The 23892-nt window shown below is 44.0% G+C and overlaps 1 long non-coding RNA gene across 1 annotated transcript in view; it reads right to left on the reverse strand.

Moving 5' to 3' along the window:
- Positions 1-23892, reverse strand: part of LOC129651629 (uncharacterized) — a 55712-nt gene that overhangs the window by 20343 nt on the left and 11477 nt on the right. The window lies entirely within an intron of this gene.

Genomic DNA, 23892 nt, shown 5'->3' on the forward strand with positions numbered 1-23892 from the left:
TATTTGCAATCTGCCTTCATCTCAACATGTTTTTCTTCTTATTGTTTTTATTTCTATGGTCTTTTTTATCTTGGATTCTTCATAACACTTTTCCTTTTGTTTATTAATTTCTAAAAGTGGCATAAACCCCTTGATAGCTTACAGTGAATGTCAGATTCATGATCTCCAAAGAAGAAGAGCTTTGGGACCAGGGACCAGGTTTGATCATTCAAGAGCTTTTGTGTAGCAGAGTTTTATTAAAGTAAGAAAAGGAACAGAGAATGCTTCTGACATAGACAGAGAATGCCCCCTGAGCTAGCCTTATCAAGGCCTTATACTTTTTTCAGACCCACTCCTACAACGTATATCTTAAATTAACAAGATCAGAGAAAACAATAGAAAGATCTTACCAGACCCACTCCCATAATATACATTTCAAGATGACAGGATTAGTCAGAAGGTTCTTGTTAAGGAGAAACATGATACAACAAGATATATTGTTATATTAATTAAGACAAAGGAAAATAGAAAAGAATGTTTGTCCTTTTCTCCTTGAGAGCCCCAGACCCCTTTCTTCTTCTCTAAGGCTCTGGACCCCTTTCTCCTCTTCGGGAACCCTGGACTTCTTATGAACCTACCTAGGAATTGACTCTCTCATTCCCCCCTTTTCTTTTAGGAGAATTATGTTGCCAAGGGGAAGGGGCATCATTTTTGTTCCATAACTACTTCCTGCTGTTGAGGGGTGTCTTCCCTAAATTTTTGAGGCAACATATTTTCATACTGAGGGTCTCTGATCCAGGGGCCCCAGGTAATAGCTGGAGGAGGCTCTGGCACTCATGGGAGCCTGGACAACCATTTGCAACTTAAAAACTTTCAAATAGTTAGAAACAAACACCATTTTACAGTTACAGATGTAAGGCAAAATAGTCATTAAACCAAGTTAAAACCTAATCAAAATTGAGTTACATTATGTCCATAGTTACATCAGTCCATCTTAGCACTGTTAGATGTCATCACAGAGTTGAAAAAAGTCCTTTTCCTTGAAGTGGAGAAACCCACCACGGGAAGTATTCAATTAACGAGGAAGGGAGTGCTCCACAGACCCAGCAATTATGTCGATTGTGGAATGTGGCATAGGATTGAACCCAGGACAGGAAGGCACTGTCTTGAGGGTCAAACAGCAGACTCAAGACTTTTGGAGTCAGCAGAAGCAAACCCACATAGATTCTCAGGTCTGTCATGATTCCTGGCTCAAACAGCAGCTTGTTTGACTCAAAGGTTGGGTCAAGAGTTAATCTCCTGATAATGTCTGTTGAAAACCTAAAAGCTGAGTCACATAGTTAATTTTAAGGCTTCAGGATCTATGACAATCAGTTCAGTTCAGTTCAGTGTTGAGTCGTGTCCAACTCTTTGTGACCCCATAAATCGCATCATGCCAGGCCTCGCTGTCCATCACCAACTCCTGGACTTCACGCAAAGTCATGTCCATCGAGTTAGTGATGCCATCCAGCCATCTCATCCTCTGTTGTCCCCTTCTCCTCCTGCCCCCAATCCCTCCCAGCATCAGAGTCTTTCCAATGAGTCAACTCCTCACATGCGGTGGCCAAAGTACTGGAGTTTCAGCTTTAGCATCTGTCCTTCCAATGAACACCCAGGACTGATTTCCTTTAGAATGGACTGGTTGGATCTCCTTGCAGTCCAAGGGACTCTCAAGAGTCTTCTCCAACACCACAGTTCAAAGGCATCAATATCTGTGCACAAAAACAGTCTGGCATAGAGACAGTCCCTTCTTCGTAGGGGCAGTTTGAGCCCTCATTAAAGCTATGGGTAGAAATTTAAACCAACTGTCTTGTGTTTCCTGAGTTACACAGATGTCTTTTAATGTCATTAGCCTTTTCAACCTTTCCTGAAGATTGGGGTCTCCAGGAACAGTATACGGGATATTCTATTCCTAGAGCTTTTGACATCCCTTGAGTTACAGCAGCTTTAAAGACGGAGCCATTGTCACTCTGAACTTTGAGTTTAAGATCCCACTTGCATCATGAGAAGTCAGTACAGTAAGATTTTGCCCATTAGTAAACTTAGGAGCTTTAGGCATTAGCAAAACAATAGTAACAATTACCCTTAAGCCCTGTGGCCATAGTCTTTTTTCAGTAACAAGCTAAACTCTGATCCTGTAGGCAAGGTCAAAGTTGGAGCCTATAAGAGAGCAGTTTGAAGAGCCTTAAAAAGCCTTTTGATTCTCTGGGGACCAGACCAGCTTGTCGGTTTGGGCCTACTGAGTCTCAGTTATAAGTTTATATAAAGGCTGGGAAAGTTCCCCATAACCCAGAATCCAAATGCAGCAATAGCCTGTAATGCCCAAGAATCCTCTCAATTATTTTAAAGTCATATTTGGCTCATTTAGGAATTTAAGACAATAAAGTATAAGGATTAGACACTTATTATTTGTATATCTTGACCAAGTCTCCATTTATCATTTGACTTTTTTATACCCAAAATAGGAGTGTTATATGGACTGTTACAGGGAATTAATAGCCCCTGCCCCTTTAAATTCTCAATGATGGGTTTTAGCCCTTCCTTAACACCTCAGGCTTTAATGGATATACTGCTTTTGATGTGAAAATAGGTGAGGGTCTTTGAGCTTGATAAAGACAAGAACAGCATTTTGTGCTCAATCCACAATTTTTCCATCTGCCCACTTTAGGATTTACATTTTATTCAATTAATGGGAGAGAAAGGGCAGGCTTCATATGAAAACAGAAGCCTGGACCTCGCTCAGTATATCCCTCCTCAGAAGGGGTGAGGGAGACTCCGGCATGATCAGAAACTCGTGAGAAAACAGCACAGATTCCCAGTTGCAGCTTAAAGGATGACTGAAATAATAGCGTTTGGCTCATCCTTACAGTCCCATTGCAGTAGTGGATTGGGACGAAAGCAGACCAGGGGCTTCAATGAGCACAGAGAAAGTTGCCCCAGTGTCCAAAAAAAATCAACTGATTGTCCCCCCACAGTTATTAATACCCAGGGCTCCACAGGTATAATTAGGATGAAAAGTTGTGTGGGGACCCCAGGTACTTTCAGTCCCGATTGCCTTTCGAGTCTGACCCCTGGGGCCTATGCCTTTGAGGGCAGTCTCTCCTCAGGTGTGGTCATTTTACAGACTGCACATGGAGCCAGGGGCAGCTTAGATGCCTGAGGGCAATCCCACTTGAGATGCCTCTCCTTTCCACAGTAGTAACAAGCCCACCCCTTCCCACCTGGGTTCCTCTGGGCACTTTTCCTCAGGCTATTTCAGAGTGGATCTAACAGCCATTGTTGTGGCTTTGGTCTTTTGCCAGGTTGTTGTTTTTTTTTCTTCCTATTTTCCTCCTTTTATTCTTTACCATGGTATACCATCTGAGCCAGCTGTACAGTTTTTTAAAGACAGATATCTGGAGCTGACTGAGTGAGAAATCTGTCTTTAAGATCATTCCTTCCTCTGTACTTTCGGGATCAACATCAGTAAAGTTGCAGAGACCCTCTTGTAGTCTATCTAGGAATTTATCAGGAGTTTTCTTCTCTCTCTGTTCTTTGTCAGTCAACTTAGCATAGTTTAAAGTCTTAGTGGGCACTTGCTTGAGTCTTTCAAGAATACATCTAGCAATTGGTTCTTATCCCACCTTCTTTTAGGCATGTTATAGTCCCAGTCTGGCTCTGTCGTGGGAACTGCTTGGCTCCCAATAGGGAGGAGGGCTATTTCGTGTCCCCTCCTTCCATTTGCCTTATGTTCAAGCCATTCATCTCCAAAAGTAGTAGCTTCTCCCAAAACTTGAGCTCTCGAGTCAGGAGTCAGCATCTGTCCCAAGACATACATTACATCTCTCCAAGTAAGGTAATAAAGTTAGTCCTGTGAAGACTTCTATGAATTGGGACTGTCTGAAAAGACTCTTACACTGGGAGGGATTGGGGGCAGGAGGAGAAGGGGACGACAGAGGATGAGATGGCTGGATGGCATCACTGACTCGATGGACGTGAGTCTGAGTGAACTCCGGGAGTTGGTGATGGACAGGGAGGCCTGGCGTGCTGTGATTCATGGGGTCGCAAAGAGTCGGACATGACTGAGTAACTGAACTGACTGAATTTCTACCAAGACTGAAGCAACCCCTTCTGGAAGGGTGCTCTGACTCACCCTATTTAGTTGGGAGCCCCAGATACAGGGATAAAGTAAGAGAACAGGAGGCAGCTGAAGGTTTCACACCCAAATCTACACCCTTAGGACATGAATCTGGCATGTCTCACAGAGAGACAAAGAACAACACATAAAGCACTTCTACCCATTTCCCTTATTTTCTATAGAGCCGGTCTAGCTGTAAAACAGTAATAATTGAGATCCTTCAACAGGTCAGCATTCCCCATCTTCCAAAGGATACTGTGGCCATTCAGTACCACAAAAGAAGATCAGGCATGTCTTTTTAAACTCTGGGGATCAAACTTGTCCCAGCTTTTTTTTTTTTTTTTAATACATTTTAAAGGAGTTGTTCTGGAACTGCTATCTCTGATCTGTAAAAGAGAAAAAAGCACATCCATAGCTGTGGCTTTTTTCCACCGGAAGCGTCCTTCCCCGCTCTAGATGGGGGTGTAGACAGACTCTCCACCAAAACTTTCCCTCCCTGGTCGGACTTAGTCTGTCCCTTACCAATGCAGACATCTTACTTGTCCGTCCTGGTTCTACCACTGAGGTGGGGTGGAGATGCATCAGGGGTAGACATGATGGCATCCCAGATTGATTTAGTTCCATACCATCAAGACCCTTGTTTGATTTGCCCTTTTCCTCTGATGCCACTCAGGGTGGAGCAGAGTAGCTTTTTGGAATGCCTCCCAAACTAGTACTACCAGGGGAAGTATCCATCTTTCATGTGCCTATGCACGTTCCTGAGTACAGTCCTGACTGCAGTAGAAGTGGTGAGTCACTAACGGGTGAACAACAACCAAGATGTCCCTTCAGAGTGTCACCTCACCAGTATACGTGATAGCAAGAGAGATTGTGGCGGGTTGGCCAGCGAGGAAAGAGTGATTTTTGTCCTTAAGCTACTAGAGCCAATCCTTCCAGTTCATTTCCACAGCTTCCACAAAAGCAATACCTAAGGAGATGAGACAGAAGCCATCAGAGAGTCTTCTCTGTTCTGCTAAAAGCTAGCGCTACCAAAGGTAGACGCTCATTGCATTTCCAATCTGACCAGATGCCGCAATTCCCGATCTGTGTCCTCAAAAACCTCATGGTCACCAGCAGCGCTTCTGTCCACATAGAGAGGAGACACAGCCCTGACAGAGACTCACTTTCAGATCGCTGGCCCCTGAGGCAGGCAGCCACGAGAGTGACCTCTAGCCTGAGAGATGTTCCTGGAGCTAGAGTTCCACCCTGCTCCCAAACGTGCTCTTACTAACTTTTTAGCAAGGCTTGCCTAGTCTAGCAAGGCTAAGCGCCTCCATACATGGGGTCTAAGTAAAAGTACATAATAACAGCAAGGATCACAAGTCCCTTGAAAGTCTATGACCTGACAGATTAGGTTAGTAGTTGTAATTTCCCATGCAACTATGGTCGAAGAGACCAGGAAAAGCTGACTGAGAAAGGAAAATTTAGTCCACACGCTTTTCCCATTTCTGGTCACTCCCCTCACAGGGACCCTGGGTGTCTCCTGGCATTGGCAGGTCGGGATAAACACCAGATAAGGCTCCCCTACTGAAGGCAGGGCTTCCCTGATGGCTCAGATGGTAAAGCATCTGCCTGCAATGCGGGAGACCAGGGTTCGATCCCTGGGTCGGGAAGATCCCCTGGAGAAGGAAATGGCAACCCACTCTAGTGCTCTTGCCTAGAAAATTCCATGGATAGAGGAGCCTGGTAGGCTACAGTCCATGGAATCACAAAGAATCAAACACGACTGAGCAACTTCACTGGTTCATTGGTTCAGTCATTTCAAGGCACCAAGAAACCACAGAGCAGGGCTCATCACTTGCTTCATACAGGGCATGTCATTCATTCACACAAGCACACCAAAGAGTTAGTAAAGTAAAGCAGAATACGTGTATACTAAGAAAGCAGAGAGGCTACAGCTCTGGGTGTTCTTACTTTGTCCTGAAGATCCCAGACGAACCCCCCAAGATGATAGCTTATGGTGAATGATGTTGGATTTGTGATCTCTGAAGAAGATTTAGCTTCGAGACCAGGGACCAGGCTTGATCACTCAAGAGCTTTTGTGTAGCAGAGTTTTATTAAAATAAGAACAGTGGCAGAGAAAGCTTCTGATATAGACTTCAGAAGGGAGATGGTAAGTGCCTCCCTTGCTAGTGTTAGCAAGGGAATTATATACTTTTTAAATTAGTTATTACAATAAATCAAAAGAATGTCTCAAGTTTGTGAAAATTTTATCAGACCCAGTCCCATAATTTATATTTTAGGATAACAGGATTAGAACTTAACAATAGAAAGATTCTAACAGATCCATGAAGCCTTTGACTGTGTGGATCACAATAAACTGTGGAAAATTCTGAAGGAGATGGGAATATCAGACCACTTGACCTGCCTCTTGAGAAACCTATATGCAGGTCAGGAAGCAACAGTTAGAACTGGACATGGAACAACAGACTGGTTCCAAATAGGAAAAGGAGTACATCAAGGCTGTATATTGTCACCCTGCCTATTTAACTTATATGCAGAGTACATCATGAGATATGCTGGGCTGGAGGAAGCACAAGCTGGAATCAAGATTGCTGGGAGAAATATCAATAACCTCAGATATGCAGATGATGCCACCCTTATGGCAGAAAGTGGCAGAAGAACTAAAGAGCCTCTTGATGAATGTGAAAGAGGACAGTGAAAAAGTTGGCTTAAAGCTTAACATTCAGAAAACTAAGATCATGGCATCTGGTCCCATCACTTCATGGCAAATAGATGGGGAAACAGGGGAAACAGTGTCTATTTTTGGGGGGCCCCAATATCACTGTAGATGGTGATTTCAGCTATGAAATTAAAAGACGCTTACTCCTTGGAAGGAAAGTTATGACCAACCTAGACAGCATATCAAAAAGCAGAGACATTACTTTGCCAACAAAGGTCCGTCTAGTCAAGGCTATGGTTTTTCCAGTAGTCATGTATGGATGTGAGAGTTGGACTATAAAGAAAAATGAGCACCGAAAAATTGATGCTTTTGAACTGTGTGTTGGAGAAGACTCTTAAGAGCCCCTTGGACTGCAAGGAGTCCCTTGGACCAGTCCATCCTAAAGGAGATCAGTCCTGGGTGTTCATTGGAAGGACTGATGTTGAAGCTAAAACTCCAATACTTTGCAAAGTGCTGACTCATTTGAAAAGACCCTGATGCTGGGAAAGATTGAAGGCAGGAGGAGAAGGGGACAACAGAGGATGAGATGGTTGGATAATCATCAACTCAATGGACATGGGTTTGGGTAGGCTCTGGCAGTTGTTGGTGGACAGGGAGGTCTGGCTTGCTATGGTTTATGGGGTCACAAAGAGTCAGACAAGAGTGAGCAACTGAACTGAATTGAACTGAACCAGATCCACTCCGGTTTTCAGGAAAGAAACTGTCCTCAAGCAGGATACATTGTTGTTATATAATCCCTAGTGGAGAAGGCAATGGCACCCCACTCCAGGACTCTTGCCTGGAAAATCACATGGATGGAGGAGCCTGGTAGGCTGCAGTCCATGGGGCCGCTAAGAGTCGGACACGACTGAGCAACTTCACTTTCACTTTTTGCTTTCATGCATTGGAGAAGGAAATGGCAACCCAGTCCAGTGTTCTTGCCTGGAGAATCCCAGGGACGGGGCAGCCTGGTGGACTGCCATCTATGGGGTCGCACAGAGTCGGACACGACTGAGGTGACTTAGCAGCTTAGCAGCGGTACAGAGTTTAAACCTTGTTTGTTGTGTAATCATCAGTTCCAGGCTTAAAGAAAAAACCATTTTATGTGACTAAGACTAAGAAATGTAGAGGGGAAAAAAAAAGTTTGTCCTTTCCTCCTCCTTGAGAATTCCAGACCCCTCTCTCCTCCTCAATAACCCCAGGCCCCTCTCTCCTCCTAGAGACCCCTGGACTTCTTATCAACCTGCCTAGGAATTGACTCTCTCACCCCCAGACCAATGGTTGTCATCAGGGAGGACATGCGGTTTGCTCTGGGCCTTGCACACTTCTCAGCTAGTAGGTTGTATAGAGTTTCAACACAAACAGCAAATTGTAAGGCTCACACTCTCATGTCCTAGCAATACTCAACAGAATATCACATTGCTCGACCTTAGAGAGACCAAATACCTCTGACGCTAATCACATCATGGCACACACTGGCATCCTTGACAGAAACACCAACTCTAAACTCATGAAAGGCTCTACACCAGCCAATCAGCACCTGGACACTTGTGAAAGCCTCTTCTTAGATACGGCGCTACAAGACATGTGACAGCAACTAGTCCCAATTTCAGGGCCCCAAGGTCAGTGAGGCAGAGGCTTCATTGAGTCTTCACAGAAAACCAAGGCACTTTCTCAGGGTCCAAGAGGACTTCCCCCATCAACTACGTCCTTCAAATTCAGCAGAGAAGAGTGGATTGGTTCCTCTGGCTAAAAATGGACATCTGTTACCAATGCCATGCTTGAGTAGGTCTTAAATGTGCTGCTCCTATAGTACCATACACCATTTTCATGTATCTTATTGATTATGATGTATTAAGGCATTTCTTAATCTCACAGGGAGGAAACTAATGTTATAAAATCTGTGTTAGCAACCCCAAATAAGATTTTCTAATCTCCATTTTAGCCAAAAATTTTGTTCTGATTTCTGGATGCAAAACAGGTGCTATATTTATCACTTGTCAGTCACTGTTGAATGGATGGATGGATAGATGGATGGGTGAATGAATGAATGAGTTTGGAAACAAACCAACTCAACCAATTCTGCCTGAGTATAATGATGAGAATTGACTCCCCTTATTTTTCTCTGTTTTGAGAGGAGTCCAGTACTCAGAAATTTCTTGTTGCAAATGTTAGGAAGGCTACTCATGGGGGACATGCCCTGAGTCCCATCACACTAGACCATGCAGGAATTTGGGCCAGCTATTGCCATCCTGCTGCCCCAACCCTGCTTCTAGCCTTTGCAGCCATGGCTGCTGCCTCCTTGAATCTCCACTGCCATCCATCCTGCTGCTGCCACACCCACTCCTCATAGCTCTGCCCTGTCAGTCTCCTGGTGGGGGGAGGCTCCTTGTCCCTCCCCACCCTGGTTATTAGCTAAAGACCTTCCTCTTCCTCTTTTCTCTCTCTGTCTTTTGGAAAATGGGACAGGGGACACTTGCTGCTGATACAGAAACCGCCAGGTCTGAAGACATGAAAACGAGAGCAAAGATGGGGTCAAGATCAGAGACTCCCAGTGAAGAACAACATGCTCTGTAAAAATGGCAGATTCTCAGCTACTGAGCTTCTGCATCTGACAGCTAAATATGTGATCAAGGTGACAAGGTGACATGATGACAGGTGTCTCTGACATAAATACCAGCCAGAATGTAATGAGGATGTTGCCTAACCACCAGCGAAGTCCCAGGCAGGATGCCCTACAGGATACAAACCGAAGATCAGACAGGCAGTCCTGGTTCCTGATCAAGGTCACCCCTGCACAGGGCCAGGTGATGAGTCCTGAGAGCTGCAGAGCGTGGCAGGTCTGAGCAGGTGTGTGCAGTACTGACAAGGGAGCAGGAAGACTGACATGTAGCCCCAGGTCTGTCACTAACTGGCTATGCAGTCTCAGGCAACTGTTTGCTTCCCTGGGCCTTCATATGTTGTCCTGTGAATTGGGATAATAGTAATTTGTTCTTTCTTTCACTGGTGGTGCATTCTCAGTCATGTCCAACTCTTTGTAACCTCACGACTATAACCCACCAGGCTCCTCCGTCCATGGAATTTCTTTCATTAGGACCCACCTAGTGCCTGTCATGCATGCCCCTCAACCCATCCCTGGAGCTAATTAACCACAATCTCCAGGTAAAGCCCTGCCCAGGACTGGCAGCCAAATGTGCCTTCAGTGAGCACCGTTAGAAGAACTCTAATTTTTTTTTTTTTCCCCTTTGGCCAGGCTATGTGGCATGTAGGATCTTTGTTCTCTGACCAGGGATTGAAACTGCATCCTCTGCACTGAAAGCACAGATTCCTAACTACTGGACTGCCACTTCCTAAGAGCTCTAAACTGCTAAGACTTGTGATTACAGTAACTCTGATGTCTAACTGTATACATATACTGAATAATTTAGCTCTCAGAGATAAGTACTGTCATTATTCCCACCATCCTTATTTTGCATGAGGAAACCAAGGAACAGAGGATGTAGCAACCACCCAAGGTCTCACACTGGTAAGGAGAAAAGCTGAGCTAGACCACACTGACTTGGTGCCTGAGACTCAACAGATATCAGATTTTCTGATGACCCGGTTCCCAAGTGGTACCCCAACTGCAGTTCCTGAGTTTCTGCTTCTTCCACAAGTGTTAGTCATTCAGTCATGTCTGACTCTTTGTGACCCCATGGACTGTAGTCTGCCAGGCTCCTCTATCCATGGGATTTGCCAGGCAAGAAATACTAAAGTGGGTTGTCATTTCCTTCTCCAGGGGATCTTCCCAACCCAGGAATCAAACCCAGGTCTCCCATATTGCAGGCAGGTTCTTCACCGTCTGAGCCACCAGGGAAGCCTTCTTTCACACAACATGCTCCTACCTCATATTCCACATGGAGTAGATGAACTGCATCCTCATTCCCTACAGTTGTCACTCTGTAACATGCCCAGCATCCCCATTCCTGCGAGTCCTGCCCAGGACTATTATGAGGCTGTTACCTGTGGTCAGTCTTCCTTGTACTGCCCCCTCTCCAGCTGGAAGCTGCTCCAGGCAGGGGCTGGACCTAATCCATCTCCACATGCAGGGGCTGCTTCAGCACGGCGCATAGAAGGCACATAGTTAAGGCAGCTCAACTGGCTTCAGACGTTCATGGTTCCTTCACCTGTGATCACCATGCTAATGTTGGTGGCCCACCTGGACCCCAATTTATGATGGCCTGTAGATGGAAGTCCTTTACATCCAAAGAGCAGATAGACCACACCCTTAGGATCAGACACCTCTAGTTTTATATCCTGTCTCTTTCATTTCATCTGTTCTTTTGAGTTTTTTTTCTTTTTTGGAGGTAAAATTTATATATGAGATGCATGGATCTCTTGTGCACAAGTTCAGTGAGTATCACCAAATATACACACCCATGTGACAAGTGTCCCTATCAAGGCATGGAACATCTCCATCCCCCTGGAAATTTCCCTCCTGTCCTCTTCCAGTCAGTACCCGCCTCCCATAAGTAACCATAATTCTGAAATTTATCACTGTAGATTTGCTCTATTTTTGAACTTCATCAACTCTAAATTTTATAGGAACTTGGCTTTTGCATCAGGCTTCTTTTCCTCAACATATTGTGGGTTTTTTTTTTTAATTTTCATCTTTGTTGTTTCTTTTTGATTGCTGACTAGTATGTCATCATATATGAGGAGATCTGGTATCATTTATTTTGTAATCTTAGCAGTTATAGGAATCTTCCCATTCATTCATTCATTTATCCACTCTTTTAACAAGAATTTACCCTCTGTCTCGGTTTTACTTTCTTTAATTTCATACTGACAATACTTGCTGTTGTCTCGGCATTTAACCAAAATTAAAGAGCCAGTAGAAACCTATGACTTAGGAGACAAATGACTTATTATACATTCCAATCCTGGTTCTAGCCTGCACTCACTAGACATAGTGTTTAACCTCTTGGACAAAGTGTTTAACCTCTCTGTGCTTCAGTTCTCTTCTGTGCAAAAGAATTATCTGAAGATTCCCAAACACAGAGTTACTATTCATAAAGCTCTTGGAACAGTGCCGAGCATGCTATACGTGCACAGTTATATAAGAGTCTGCTATTATTACCAACGACAAAGCAGGCCACAGTGTACAGTGTGTGCTCAGGCGCTTCCATCATATCCGACTCTGTGTGACTTTATGGACTGAAGCCCATCAGGCTCTGCTGTCCATGGGATTCTCCAGGCAAGAATACTAGAGTGGGTTGCCATGCCCTTCTCCAGGGGATCTTCCTGACCCAGGAAATGAACTAGGATCTCCTGCATTGCAGGCAGATTCTTTACCAACTGAGCTACCAGGGATGCTCACACTAGCGTTTAATTTAGAGCTATGGGAATGACACCAATCCCTCAGCCACTGTACTAAATCAACAGAGCTCTCTACCTGAACAAAGGTGACCAACTTGCCCTGGAACTTACCTGGTTAGCTCTGAAAATCCCAGGAACATTTCCTTAGTCTCAGGCAAACCAAGACAGTTAATCATCCTAATCTGAACCTCATTCTTCTTATCTGTGAAATGGGCATCATATACTCTGCTACCTTTTTCATACAATTGCTGAAAAAGCCAAATGCAATGTCTTTGGAAGTACTCTAAAAAAGCAACGGGGTTTTCTGCTTGTTGGATTGACTGTTTCTGGATACTAGAAATCACCCTAAACCTTGAATTTAATTTTGAATTCAAACCTTAAAGTCCATCTTGAATTTGTCACAGCTTCTCTGTTTCCAAGCTGAGTGGCAGTGAGCCCTGTCCCTTCTCTGGGACTCAGGTTCCTCATCTGTAAAATGGTAATTACCATGACCAGCCCACAGAGTTGCTGTTAAGTTGCATATGAAGAAACACTGTCAGTACTGAAACATGGAACAGGCTTCCCCGGTGGCTCATTGGTGAAGAATCTGCCTCCAATGCAAAAGCCACAAGAGACACGGGTTGGGAAGATCCCTTGGAGGAGGGCATGGCAACCTACTCCAGTATTCTTGCCTGGAGAATCCCATGGGACAGAGGAGCCTGGCGGGCTACTGTCCATAGGGTCTCAAAAGGGTTGGACACCACTTAGCACATATGCACTGAAACGTGGGATATAAATTAAACATCAGTTAGTGTGGTACAGAGGTCCATGATGGGGCACAACCCTCTATCCAAGAAAATCATTCCAAACTGCTACCAGACTGCCACCTTCTTCTCTAATCTCACGGATGCTGCTGTCTGACCACAGGCCACTCTGGAGCCACCCTCCTGGAGCCCAGCAGACTCTCAGCCTGGGTCTGGTTTCCTGGTGTCTCTCTTGACCTGGACCCTGCCAAACCCTGCATTCTCCAGGGCCTGAGGAGGGTGCCCTGGACTCAGCCTCACAGCCCTCCCACCTGCTCCTCCACCAAACCCCGAAGCCGAGAGAAATGACTGCTGGAATCACGAGGCCTCGGCGGTAATCAGCGTGCACAGCCCGAGGTAATGGAATAACCCTGATGCAATTATATATTGATTGCAAGTATTATGGCTGCTTCTGATTGCTTCTTATTGGTACAAATCCACTGGGCTGCCTACTTGGATAAAGCCAAGTGAGAACAAGGGGAGATGGGGGAGGTAAACGGGAGAAGGTGAGAGGAGGAGGAGGGATGGGGAGAAGGAAGAAGAAACAGAACCATGTTTCAGAGGACCCTCTGGAGAGGAAGGTTAGGAAGGACGGCCGCCCCTGCCCCACAGCCCAGCGGGACTGGTAGGAAAGAAAACCAAAGACAGTGAATCAACTGGGGGTGTGTCCAAACTGCAGAGAAGGCAATGGCACCCCACTCCAGGACTCTTGCCTGGAAAATCCCATGGACAGAGAAGCCTGCTAGGCTGCAGTCCATGGTGTCGCTAAGAGTCAGTCACTGCTGAGCGACTTCACTTTCACTTTTCACTTTCATGCATTGGAGAAGGAAATGGCAACCCACTCCAGTGTTCTTGCCTGGAGAATCCCAGGGACGTGGGATCCTGGTGGGCTGCCGTCTATGGGGTCACACAGAGTCAGACACGACTGAAGCGACTTAGCAGCAGCAGCAGTGTCCAAACTGGGGTCAAGGAGGCATGAAGGAGCCATGATGCAGAGGGTCAGAGGTCGTCCAACACATCTGTCCCCAGCAAAGGTGGAACACACACTTTTTGTTTCACCTCCAAAACCATAAACAAAGGTTCTTTTTAAAGTCTATCTAGGAGACTTCCCAGGTGGCCCAGTGCCTAAGACTGCATGCTCCCAATGCAGGGGCCCCTGGTTCAATCCTGGGTCGGAGAACTAGATCCCACATGCTGCAACTAAGAGTTTATGTGCTGCAGCAAAGATCCCACATGCTGCAACTAAGACCCAGTGCAGCAAAATAAATAAATGTTTTTTAAAATTTATCTAATTCCACATGTTTTGCATTTTTGTGCTTTTGGGTGGTGATTTTGCTGTCTAAAATGGCCCCAAGCATAGTGCTAGAGTGTGGCCTAGGGTTCTAAAGTACAAAGAAGGCTGTGATTCACCCTATGGAGAAATTAACTGTGTCTGATAGGCTTCATTCAGACATGAGATTTAGTGTGTTGGCTTTGAATTCAACGTTAATTAATCAAAAATATTTTTTTAAGGTGTCTTTGAACAGAAACACACCTAAGTTAAGCTTACATAGTGGTCAGTTGATGAAAATATTGTGACTAGCGGTTGACAGGAAACTAGCCTTGTATTTGCCCTGGGAGCAGCAGTTCTATACTCACTAATTCAATGTTCACAGCGATAGACACTGCCTACCTTCTCAGCAGGAACCAACTGTACACCCATACATAACAGAACAAAAACAGGGTTACCCTGTCCAGTTCTAGTTTCAAAAAGAAAGGAAGGCTTGAACCCTCCTATAAATAACTAAAAGAACAGTTTCATACCTGATTTTTCAAAGCTGATAATTGAAGATTTATCATGTTCTTGGGACACAGGATAAACATATAAGAAAACTGTTGTTTGTTCACCAAGAACAGACTAACTATAAACTTGGTAACTTTGCAAATCTTGTGCTTTTTTTCCCCCTCTAAATAGATGTCATAATTTGTATTTGACAAGTTGGTCTTTGTAAAACCTCCTCTGCAAGCAAACTTCCTTTCTTATCCGAATGCTTTCAGTGCTGTGTCTCTGAGTCTTCCTTCTATTCTTACTAGTTTGGAGGGGGTGAGGCCAAATTAGTGAAAAGTTCATACCAATGTCGCCCGACTATGTCCCAGACAGTAGTCAGCAGGCACTTGTGTGCTCACAGAGCCTGCGAGGCTGCCATGTTCTTCCTATTTTTCCTCATAACACAATGTCTTACAACGTCTTACACACAGTAGGGGCTTTCTATGCAGAAGCATGTCAGAGTCAGGGGCCTTGGTTGCAAGCAACAGAAACTAACCCAGTTAAATTAAACAATTATTGTAATGCTACCAGGTAGCTCACAGAATTAACAGAAGAAAATGAGTGAGAATCAGAAGCAACTACTCAAGGGACCAAGCAGCTAGGATGCTCCCCCCAGGGCTGCAGGTAGAACATTGCAAAGGCTATGGGTACCCCTGCCTCTGCTGCCTTTATATGGATGCTGCTGAAGCGCTGGTGCTGACTGCAATCAGCTTCAAACTTTCCCTGCTTATTTGCAGCTCTTTCTCCAAATTTCAAGTCCCAAAATGCGTGCTCAGTCGCTAAGTCATGTCTGACTCTTGGCAACCCCATGGTCTGAAGCCCACCAGGCTCCTCTGTCCATGGGATTTTCCAGACAAGAATACTGGAGTGGGTTGCCATTTCCTCCTCCAGGGGATCTTCCCAATTCAGGGATGGAAACTTCACCTCCTGTCTCCTGCATCTCAAATCCCAAATGGCAGCATCCAACTACCCAGAGACCAGTGTCCACAGCCAAGTTACCCAGGCCTGTATGTCCAGGTCTAGACTTGGTACTGAGAGGGTTCAACATGTGTACCTCTTGTAAAAATGTTCTTCAAACTCCCTTCTTATGGAAGTTTGGGAGAAAATGGACACGTATGTTTGGCTGAGTCCCTTCATTGTCCACCTGAAACCATCACCACATTGTTCATCAGTTATACCCCAATACAAATAAGAAGTTTTCTTCTTAATTTTTTTTAAAGTAAAAAATGAAAACATTCTCCAGCTTCCATGGGAGAAGGCTGGGCCTGTCCTGCCCCATGTTGATTTGGAGTTGCCAGTGAGGATAAGATGGATAAGTTGAGAAAAATCGGAGAAAGAACTGGCATCACTGGGAAATTGCTTGGGTGTAGAGAGCAGTAGAGATCAGGACCCAGGGTAGGGACAATTCCTGAGTCAGAGAACACCAAAAGAAGGCAACAGCAAAGCAAACAGCTCAATGTGGACAAATTGAATGTGCGATGTCTGCAGCCATTCAGTAGGCATTCTGCAAACTCCCAAGTTCCATGCATTTGGAAAGGATTCTATTAATATTATTGATGCTATCACTATTATTAAATATTAATGAAATTGGCTTCCAAAGACAGAATCACTCCAATGAAGTGGGAATATAACTTTGCTTTTTGCCAACAGACAAGCAAGTGAGGATTTAACTTTTAATCTTTTTCTCCTTCTTTCACTTTGGCTGCCAGGTCACAAAGAGCATGGCTAGGAGTTCAGGGCAGGGCTGCCCAAGACAAAATGCCAATTTTCAAATAGGTAAATAAAAGCCCGTGATACACATAAATCGGTAACCAGATTCAAGGCTGTTGTATTTTAAGGTTCTGTCTACACTGGGAGACCATCTGGTGACCAAAAAGAAGAAATGGCATTTGCTTGGATGGTTCCAGGGATGAAGGAGATGCCAAGACTCTGGCTCATTTTGATCTCTCTACATGTCAACCCATAGCCTCCCAGCTGTGAGGTTGCCATGGCTCACATTTGGTGGGTTTGAGCCCAGAAGTGTGGCATCCTTGTAAAGATGGAACACTTTAATTTGCCAGGATCATTCTGATGCAAATATTGTAATGCTCAGCCTTCTCAAACCATGTGCTTGGAGTTCTGTCTCAGAAAATAGAATGCCTCTTCTGGGGGAGAATGAATACATGTAGATGTATGACTGAGTCCCTTTGCGGTCCATCTGAAACTGTCACAACCTTGTTAATTGGCTATACTCCAATTAAAAAAAAAAAAGAAAGAAAATATGCTGTCCCAGGCACTGAGGAAAGAATAGAGGGAGTCAGAACACCTGATACCAGCATTCTGGTTTTACTACTGTCTGACCTTCAGCACATTTTAAATTTTTTCTAAACTGAACCTCGGTTCCCTCCTGTGTAAAATGGGACTGCCACTACCTACCTGTGTTACAGGAGGTCTGTCAGAATGAAACAAGGGTGAGGAGACATGCACTAAAGCATCGTATATATATTATTAACTCACCCCATGATTGTTCATCTCCAACCCATTCATGCTTCCTATTCAATCTCTCCCTCTCATAATAACCTTTCTGACAAGTACATGCATTGAACCCTTCCAATACAATTATCACTGCAGTCAGCTAGGAAGAGAGCATGGCAATATGTTAAACAAGGATGGAAAGTTCCAGAAGGGCCAATGTCCCACATTCATAACTCTCCAGAAAAAAAGAGATGGGCAGGAGAATTCTGTCACATGCCTGCTCTTGTCTTAGGAGAATTAGTGCATCTTGTTTTACAGAGCTGTTTCCAGAACAGAAGAACTTATTTAATTGCCTGCCCTTTTTTCCCTTTTAATTCTGTAGTGTAGCCTGCAGCCTAATAGTAAGTAGAGTGTATCTTTAACGAAACCAGTAAATAATCTTTTTTAAAGAAGTGTCTGATTTACTAGGAAAATACAGCGCTCTATAAATCCAAGACACTGCTTTACAACTGCTTGCCCACCATGGCCCACGCTTTGTTGGTAGAGGGCCATTTCTGCACATCAGATCATCGGTGATTTACAGGAGGATGAGGAGGGGGGTACTTTTAACTCAGTTGCATGCCACCAGGCAAAATAAATGCAAGGTTCTAAAAATTAATGAAATATTGTGTGCATGAAAGGATGCAGTATACAGTAGACACTCAATAAAGGCTTGTTTAGTTCCTTCTTGGCTGTCTTTTCTTTAGTGGACTGAGAGTCCCCAGCTGCACGAAGTAGCAGGCATTTCATCAATGTTTGTACACATCCTCTCTGTGGGCTAAATACTGAGCAAATCAGCTTTTTAAAATAAATACTACCTCCATTTATTTTGCAAAAGACTTGCTGACAAGACACCCAGCAGCATCTGAAATTTCATCTAGACAAAGAGGGCAGGGACAAGGAGCTCTATTTTTCCCATTCCGAGCTTCCCACTGCATTCCTCCCACACTCACGCAGGCACACACATCCCAGCACATGTGCACCACCGCGATAAGGAGGCTTTCAAACGCGCAATTCATCACCTTGGCCCCGGATGGAAGGCGAGTGAGTGAGTGTGTGTGTGTGAGCGTGTGTGCATGCACGTGTGTCACACTCTCGCACGCACATGCTCCCAAGGGCCTTTGTAGCCCCTCCTCTGACACAATGGAGTGAAAGCACAGAGCTCACAAAGGGAGAGGAAAAGGAAGGGAAGTGAAGAAAAGTGCCCACTTTGGCTGCCTCTGTTTGATTCTGGCTGCTCCATCTGAGCCCGTTAACCAGTTAACGATATGATAAAGAACAGCAGGAAAGGAGAGAAGCTTCCAGCCTGTAGCCCTGATGCAGGAGAAAACAAACATTAATCACAGCAGTCCCTGTGGGAGCAGGGGTTGTGCCCTGATGCTCTGTAGTGGGGGATTCATGAAGTCACGAAGTCCGCGGAGGCAGCCAGGATGCTAATATCCTTTCCCAGAATCCTCCGGGACCTTCAGGCCAGCCCTGGCTAGTGAGACTCAGCCTCACCAGGCACCCGTGCGTGTGCACACACACAGACACACACTCTCCAGCCCCCACCTCAGCTTCAGTCCCAGAGCTAACCACTCACTCTTTTTGGCGGAGTTCTTGGGAAAGTGGGAATTAAATGAATCCACATTTATGGAGATCCACTTGGTGCCAGGCACTTCCATTGGGTTACTTAGTGTAAGCCTCACAAGAGCACTGGGAAAATATTTTTCTGGTTATTACTCCATGTGTAGAGATGCTGAAAACTAAGATGCAGAGAAGGGGTGTGGTTTTGGTTTCCAGGCACACTCAGCTGGTAAGTGGTGAATGGAGAATTCAAATCTAGGTGGGTTATTTTTTTTCTTTTATTGGATGCCCAAACTAGTGTGTTTTCCTTTTACAGCACAACTGGCATTCACTTTCTGCACAGATTCCTGGACCCTATATGATCCAAGAGTTCTGGGTGGGCTCTAGGAATCTGCATTTTATTACAAAATTCTTTTTTCCTTTATTTTACTATGATAGCTTCATTGAGGAGTGATTGAACTACGATAAATTGCATATGTTTACAATTTACATTTGATAAGTTTTAGCATTTGTATACAGGCTTCCCAGGTGGCACAGTGATAAAGAATCCACCTGCTAATGCAGAAGGATCAATCCCTGGGTTGCGATCCCTGGCCTGGGAAGATCCCCTGGAGGAGAAAATGGCACCCCACCCCACTATTCTTGCCTGGAAAATCCCATGGACAGAGGAGCGTGACAGGCTAAAGTCCACGGGATTCCAGAGTCAGATGCAACTAAGTAACTGAGCACACACACAAACATTTATAGACACCCCTAAAACCATCACCACAATCAACATAGTAATGTATTTAGCCCCCAAAGGTTTCCTCATGCCCCTTTGTAATCTTTCACCAACCCATCTCATCCCATCCCTAGGCCACCACAGATACAATTTCTGTCACTGTGAATTAGTTTGCATTTTCTGGAATTTTATATTTTTGGAATCAAATAGAATGTACTTCTTTTTTTATCTGGCTTTTGTCACTCAGTATGACTATCTCGAGATACATCCATGTATATCAATGCATCCTTTTATTGTTCGGTAAATTCTGTCCTAAGGCTATGGCACAATTTGTTGGTCCATTCACCTGTTAATGAATATTAAGGTCGTTTCTAGTTTGATGTTTTTACAAAGATACCTTCCATGAGCACTAGCTTTAAACTTTCTTAATAAGACAATGAACAATTCAATTTAAAAACTGGGGGAAAATCAAATAGACACTTCACTAAAAAGATATACACATGGCAAATAATCAAATGAAAAGATGCTCAACACCATTAGTCACTGAAAGTGAAAGTGTTAGTCGCTCAGTAGTGTCAGACTCCTTGCAACCACATGAACCTGTAGCCTGCTAGGCTCCTCAGTCCATGGAATTTTCCAGGCAGGATTACTGGAGCGGGTTGTCATTTCCTTCTCTATGGGATCTTCCCGACCCAGGCATCAAACCGAGGTCTCCCATATTGCAGGCAGATTCTTTACCATTTGAGCCACCAGGGAAGCCCTTCATTAGTCACTAGCGAAATTCAAATTAAAACCACAGGAGGTATTACTACACTACTATTGGAATGACTAGAAAAAAACACTTAGTATGATAATCTCTAGGTCCATTCATATCGCTGCAAGTGGAATTATTTCATTCTTTTTTATAGCTGAGTAGTATTCCATCATATATATGTACCACATCTTCTTTATCCATTTATCTGTCATTATCAGTATGATAAGTGAGGTAAACCAGACAGAGAAAGTCAAATATCATGATATTATTTATATGTGAAATCTAAAACAAAAGATACAAATGAATTTATTTACAAAACAAATAGACCCACAGACATAGAAAACAAACTTGGGGTTGCCAAAGAAGGAAGGGATAAATTAGGAGGATGTGATTAACATACATACACCACTATACATAAAATAAGATCATGGCATCTGGTCCCATCACTTCATGGGAAATAGATGGGGAAACAGTGTCAGACTTTATTTTTTTGGGCTCCAAAATCACTGCAGATGGTGACTGCAGCCATGAAATTAAAAGATGCTTACTCCTTGGAAGGAAAGTTATGACCAATCTAGATAGCATATTGAAAAGCAGAGACATTACTTTGCCAACAAAGTTTCGTCTAGTCAAGGATATGATTTTTCCTGTAGTCATGTATGGATGTGAGAGCTGGACTGTGAAGAAAGCTGAGCACCGAAGAATTGATGCTTTTGAACTGTGGTGTTGGAGAAGACTCTTGAGTCCCTTGGACTGAGAGATCCAACCAGTCCATTCTGAAGGAGATCAGCCCTTGGATTTCTTTGGAAGGAATGATGCTAAAGCTGAAACTCCAGTACTTTGGCCACCTCATGCGAAGAGTTGACTCCTTGGAAAAGATTCTGATGCTGGGAGGGATTGGGGGCAGGAGGAGAAGGGGACGACAGAGGATGAGATGGCTGGATGGCATCACTGACTCGATAAAGTTAAGTCTGAGTGAACTCCGGGAGTTGGTGATGGACAGGGAGGCCTGGCATGCTGCGATTCATGGGGTCGCAGAGTCGGACATGACTGAGCGACTGAACTGAACTGAACTGAATACATAAAATAGATGACCAACAGATCTATACCTGAAACTAACACAAATTATAAACCAATTGTACTTTAATTTAAAAAAAATAGAGGCCATCATTATGAGTGTTGGTGAGGATATGGAGCAACTAGAACCCTCATACGTGGCAGCTCTGTGAGTGCTCAGTCACTCAGTCATGTGTGGCTCTTTGTGACCCCATGGACTATATAGCCCACCAGGCTCCTCTGTCCATGGAATTCTCCAGGCAAGAACACTGGAGTAGGTTGACATTCCCTTCTCCAGGGAATCTTTCCAACCCAGGGATCAAACCTGCATTAGAGGCAGATTCTTTTACAGTCTGAGCCACCAGGGAAGTCACCAGTATAGCTAACTGTTTAGCTAAACTTGTTTAGCTCTCCATTTTATTTCTGTGATCCACAAGAGGTGGTTTTGATGACTCCCAGCTTCCAGGAATCTATGTCTATGATCTCAAAGAACTCCACAAGGAACATACCCACCCTCCTTGAAAACATGGAATTAACTCCACAGAGCAATTCACGTGTCATAGTTTTCCCCTGTAAGGAGCATCCATTCTTCTTCTCAGCAGGTACCCAGGCACAACAGTGACTGGTATACCCACACACACACATTTTAAATTTAAAAAGTTAATGTCTCCAAGATTGAGGGAGCCAGAATTGTCATTAAACTCTTGCAGACACAAAGGCCCTCTGCTGCTTTGCAGCCCACGTGAGACTGTATTTTACTTATCTGGATCCCTTTTGTCTGGAATTATTTCCTCATTTTGAATAACCTGCAGAATGTAAGCCTGCAAACAGAGAATTGTCGGCCTCCCTTATTTGGAAATGGATTTGTCATTTGCAGTCAGTCCCTGTACCTGGGGCAGTTTGGGATCAAAAACAGTTTTCAAGGCTTCATTTATTACCACTCTTTAAAGAACTCACCCTTTGATCAAGAGCCTGGGGATTCCATGCTTTGCACCCTCAAAATGTGTTCCCACCCCCAAGATCCCAGCGCTGTTTTTGTTTCTTTTGAAAGCCCTGTTTACTTCGGAAATTCAGCAATTGCTCCCGAAGTTCCTTTGATGTCTATTGAATTTAATATATTTCATTGCATTATGGAAAAGCTATTTCAGCTTTTGATATCAGCATCTTCTTGATATGCCGAGGGGTCTTTTTGTTGGGTTTTGTGTGTGTGGTTGTTGATTTGAGTTGTTGAAATTTTTTTTCAAGAATGATTTTAAGACTTGTGTTCTTTTTTTAAAAGACTAGCCAAAGGATGAACAAGCAATGAGATTGACAGCTCCTACAAATTAGAATGCTCCATTTGAGTCGAGGAATGGGTGACAAGAAGAAATATTTTTTTAATTCTCCCTGTTTTCACTAATTCTAATTGTCCCAGCATCGCCTCCGCAATAAACCAACAAAGGCTACGTTTTAGGAACTTTGTATCTATCAATAATCAATCAACTGCTTACTATTTACTTATTAGTATACCAAGCATTTAGCTAGTCAAGTCACTTAAAGTGTAATTATGAAATTTTATATACATACATATGTGTATATAAAATTTCTCAAGATTCTCAGTATTCTCAAGAATACTGTAGTGGATTGCCATTCCATTCTCCAGGGGATCTTCCTGACCCAGGGATCAAATCTGTGTCTCCTGCATTGCAGGCAGACTCTCTACCATCTGAGACAGCAGGGAAACCCAATATATATATAATCATACACTAATCTAAGAGCTTTCATATACTAGTTTTTTATAATCTTACCTCCCATTTTTGGTGTAACCATATGATTTACCATCTAAAGATGCTGTCAAAGACACTTTGACAGTAAAAGGAGGCACCATTAATAATTAATAATAACTAGTGAAAAGGAGCACCATTAATAATACTAGGACAACAAATATTAGCCAAGACTAGTGGGGATGTATGGTCATGCTATTTGTATTGCAGATGAGGAAACTGAGGTACAAAAAAGTTAAGCTGCTTACACAAAGACACAACAGCTAGCAGACGGCAGACAAGTTGTGAACTCACTGTATTTGCCTACAACCACCTCTCCACCATACTGAATTTGTCCAGTCTTCTGGGGCTGAATCACAAGAACGAAGAGCCACCTGAATGTGCGCTTCAGCCACAGATGTGCCATCAGTACAGGCAGGTCCAGGCGTCCCAGACCGAAGAGCAATCAAGAGGATGCCCTCTGGTCCTGTTACACAGAGCCATAGGAGAAGTTCAAAGATCTACATTATAGTCCCAATCTGCCATTCAGTTGCTGTATCCTGGGGACAAGTGACTTCCCCTCACTTTATCCTTGACCTTGACCCGTGACCCCAACAGTAACCATATATCCAAAGCCTTACCTGCTCAGGATCTTACACATTAATGGGCAATTGCAAAAAAAAAAAATTATGGGAGTGGGATCCTCTGTTGCCTATGGATGGGCTCTAGAGTTCTTCTGTGACTCCTGATTGAGGGTGATCTGTGGTGATCCTGGCC

The sequence above is a fragment of the Bubalus kerabau genome, chromosome 4, assembly GCF_029407905.1.
Source record: "Bubalus kerabau isolate K-KA32 ecotype Philippines breed swamp buffalo chromosome 4, PCC_UOA_SB_1v2, whole genome shotgun sequence".
Taxonomy (NCBI): Eukaryota; Metazoa; Chordata; class Mammalia; order Artiodactyla; family Bovidae; genus Bubalus; species Bubalus kerabau.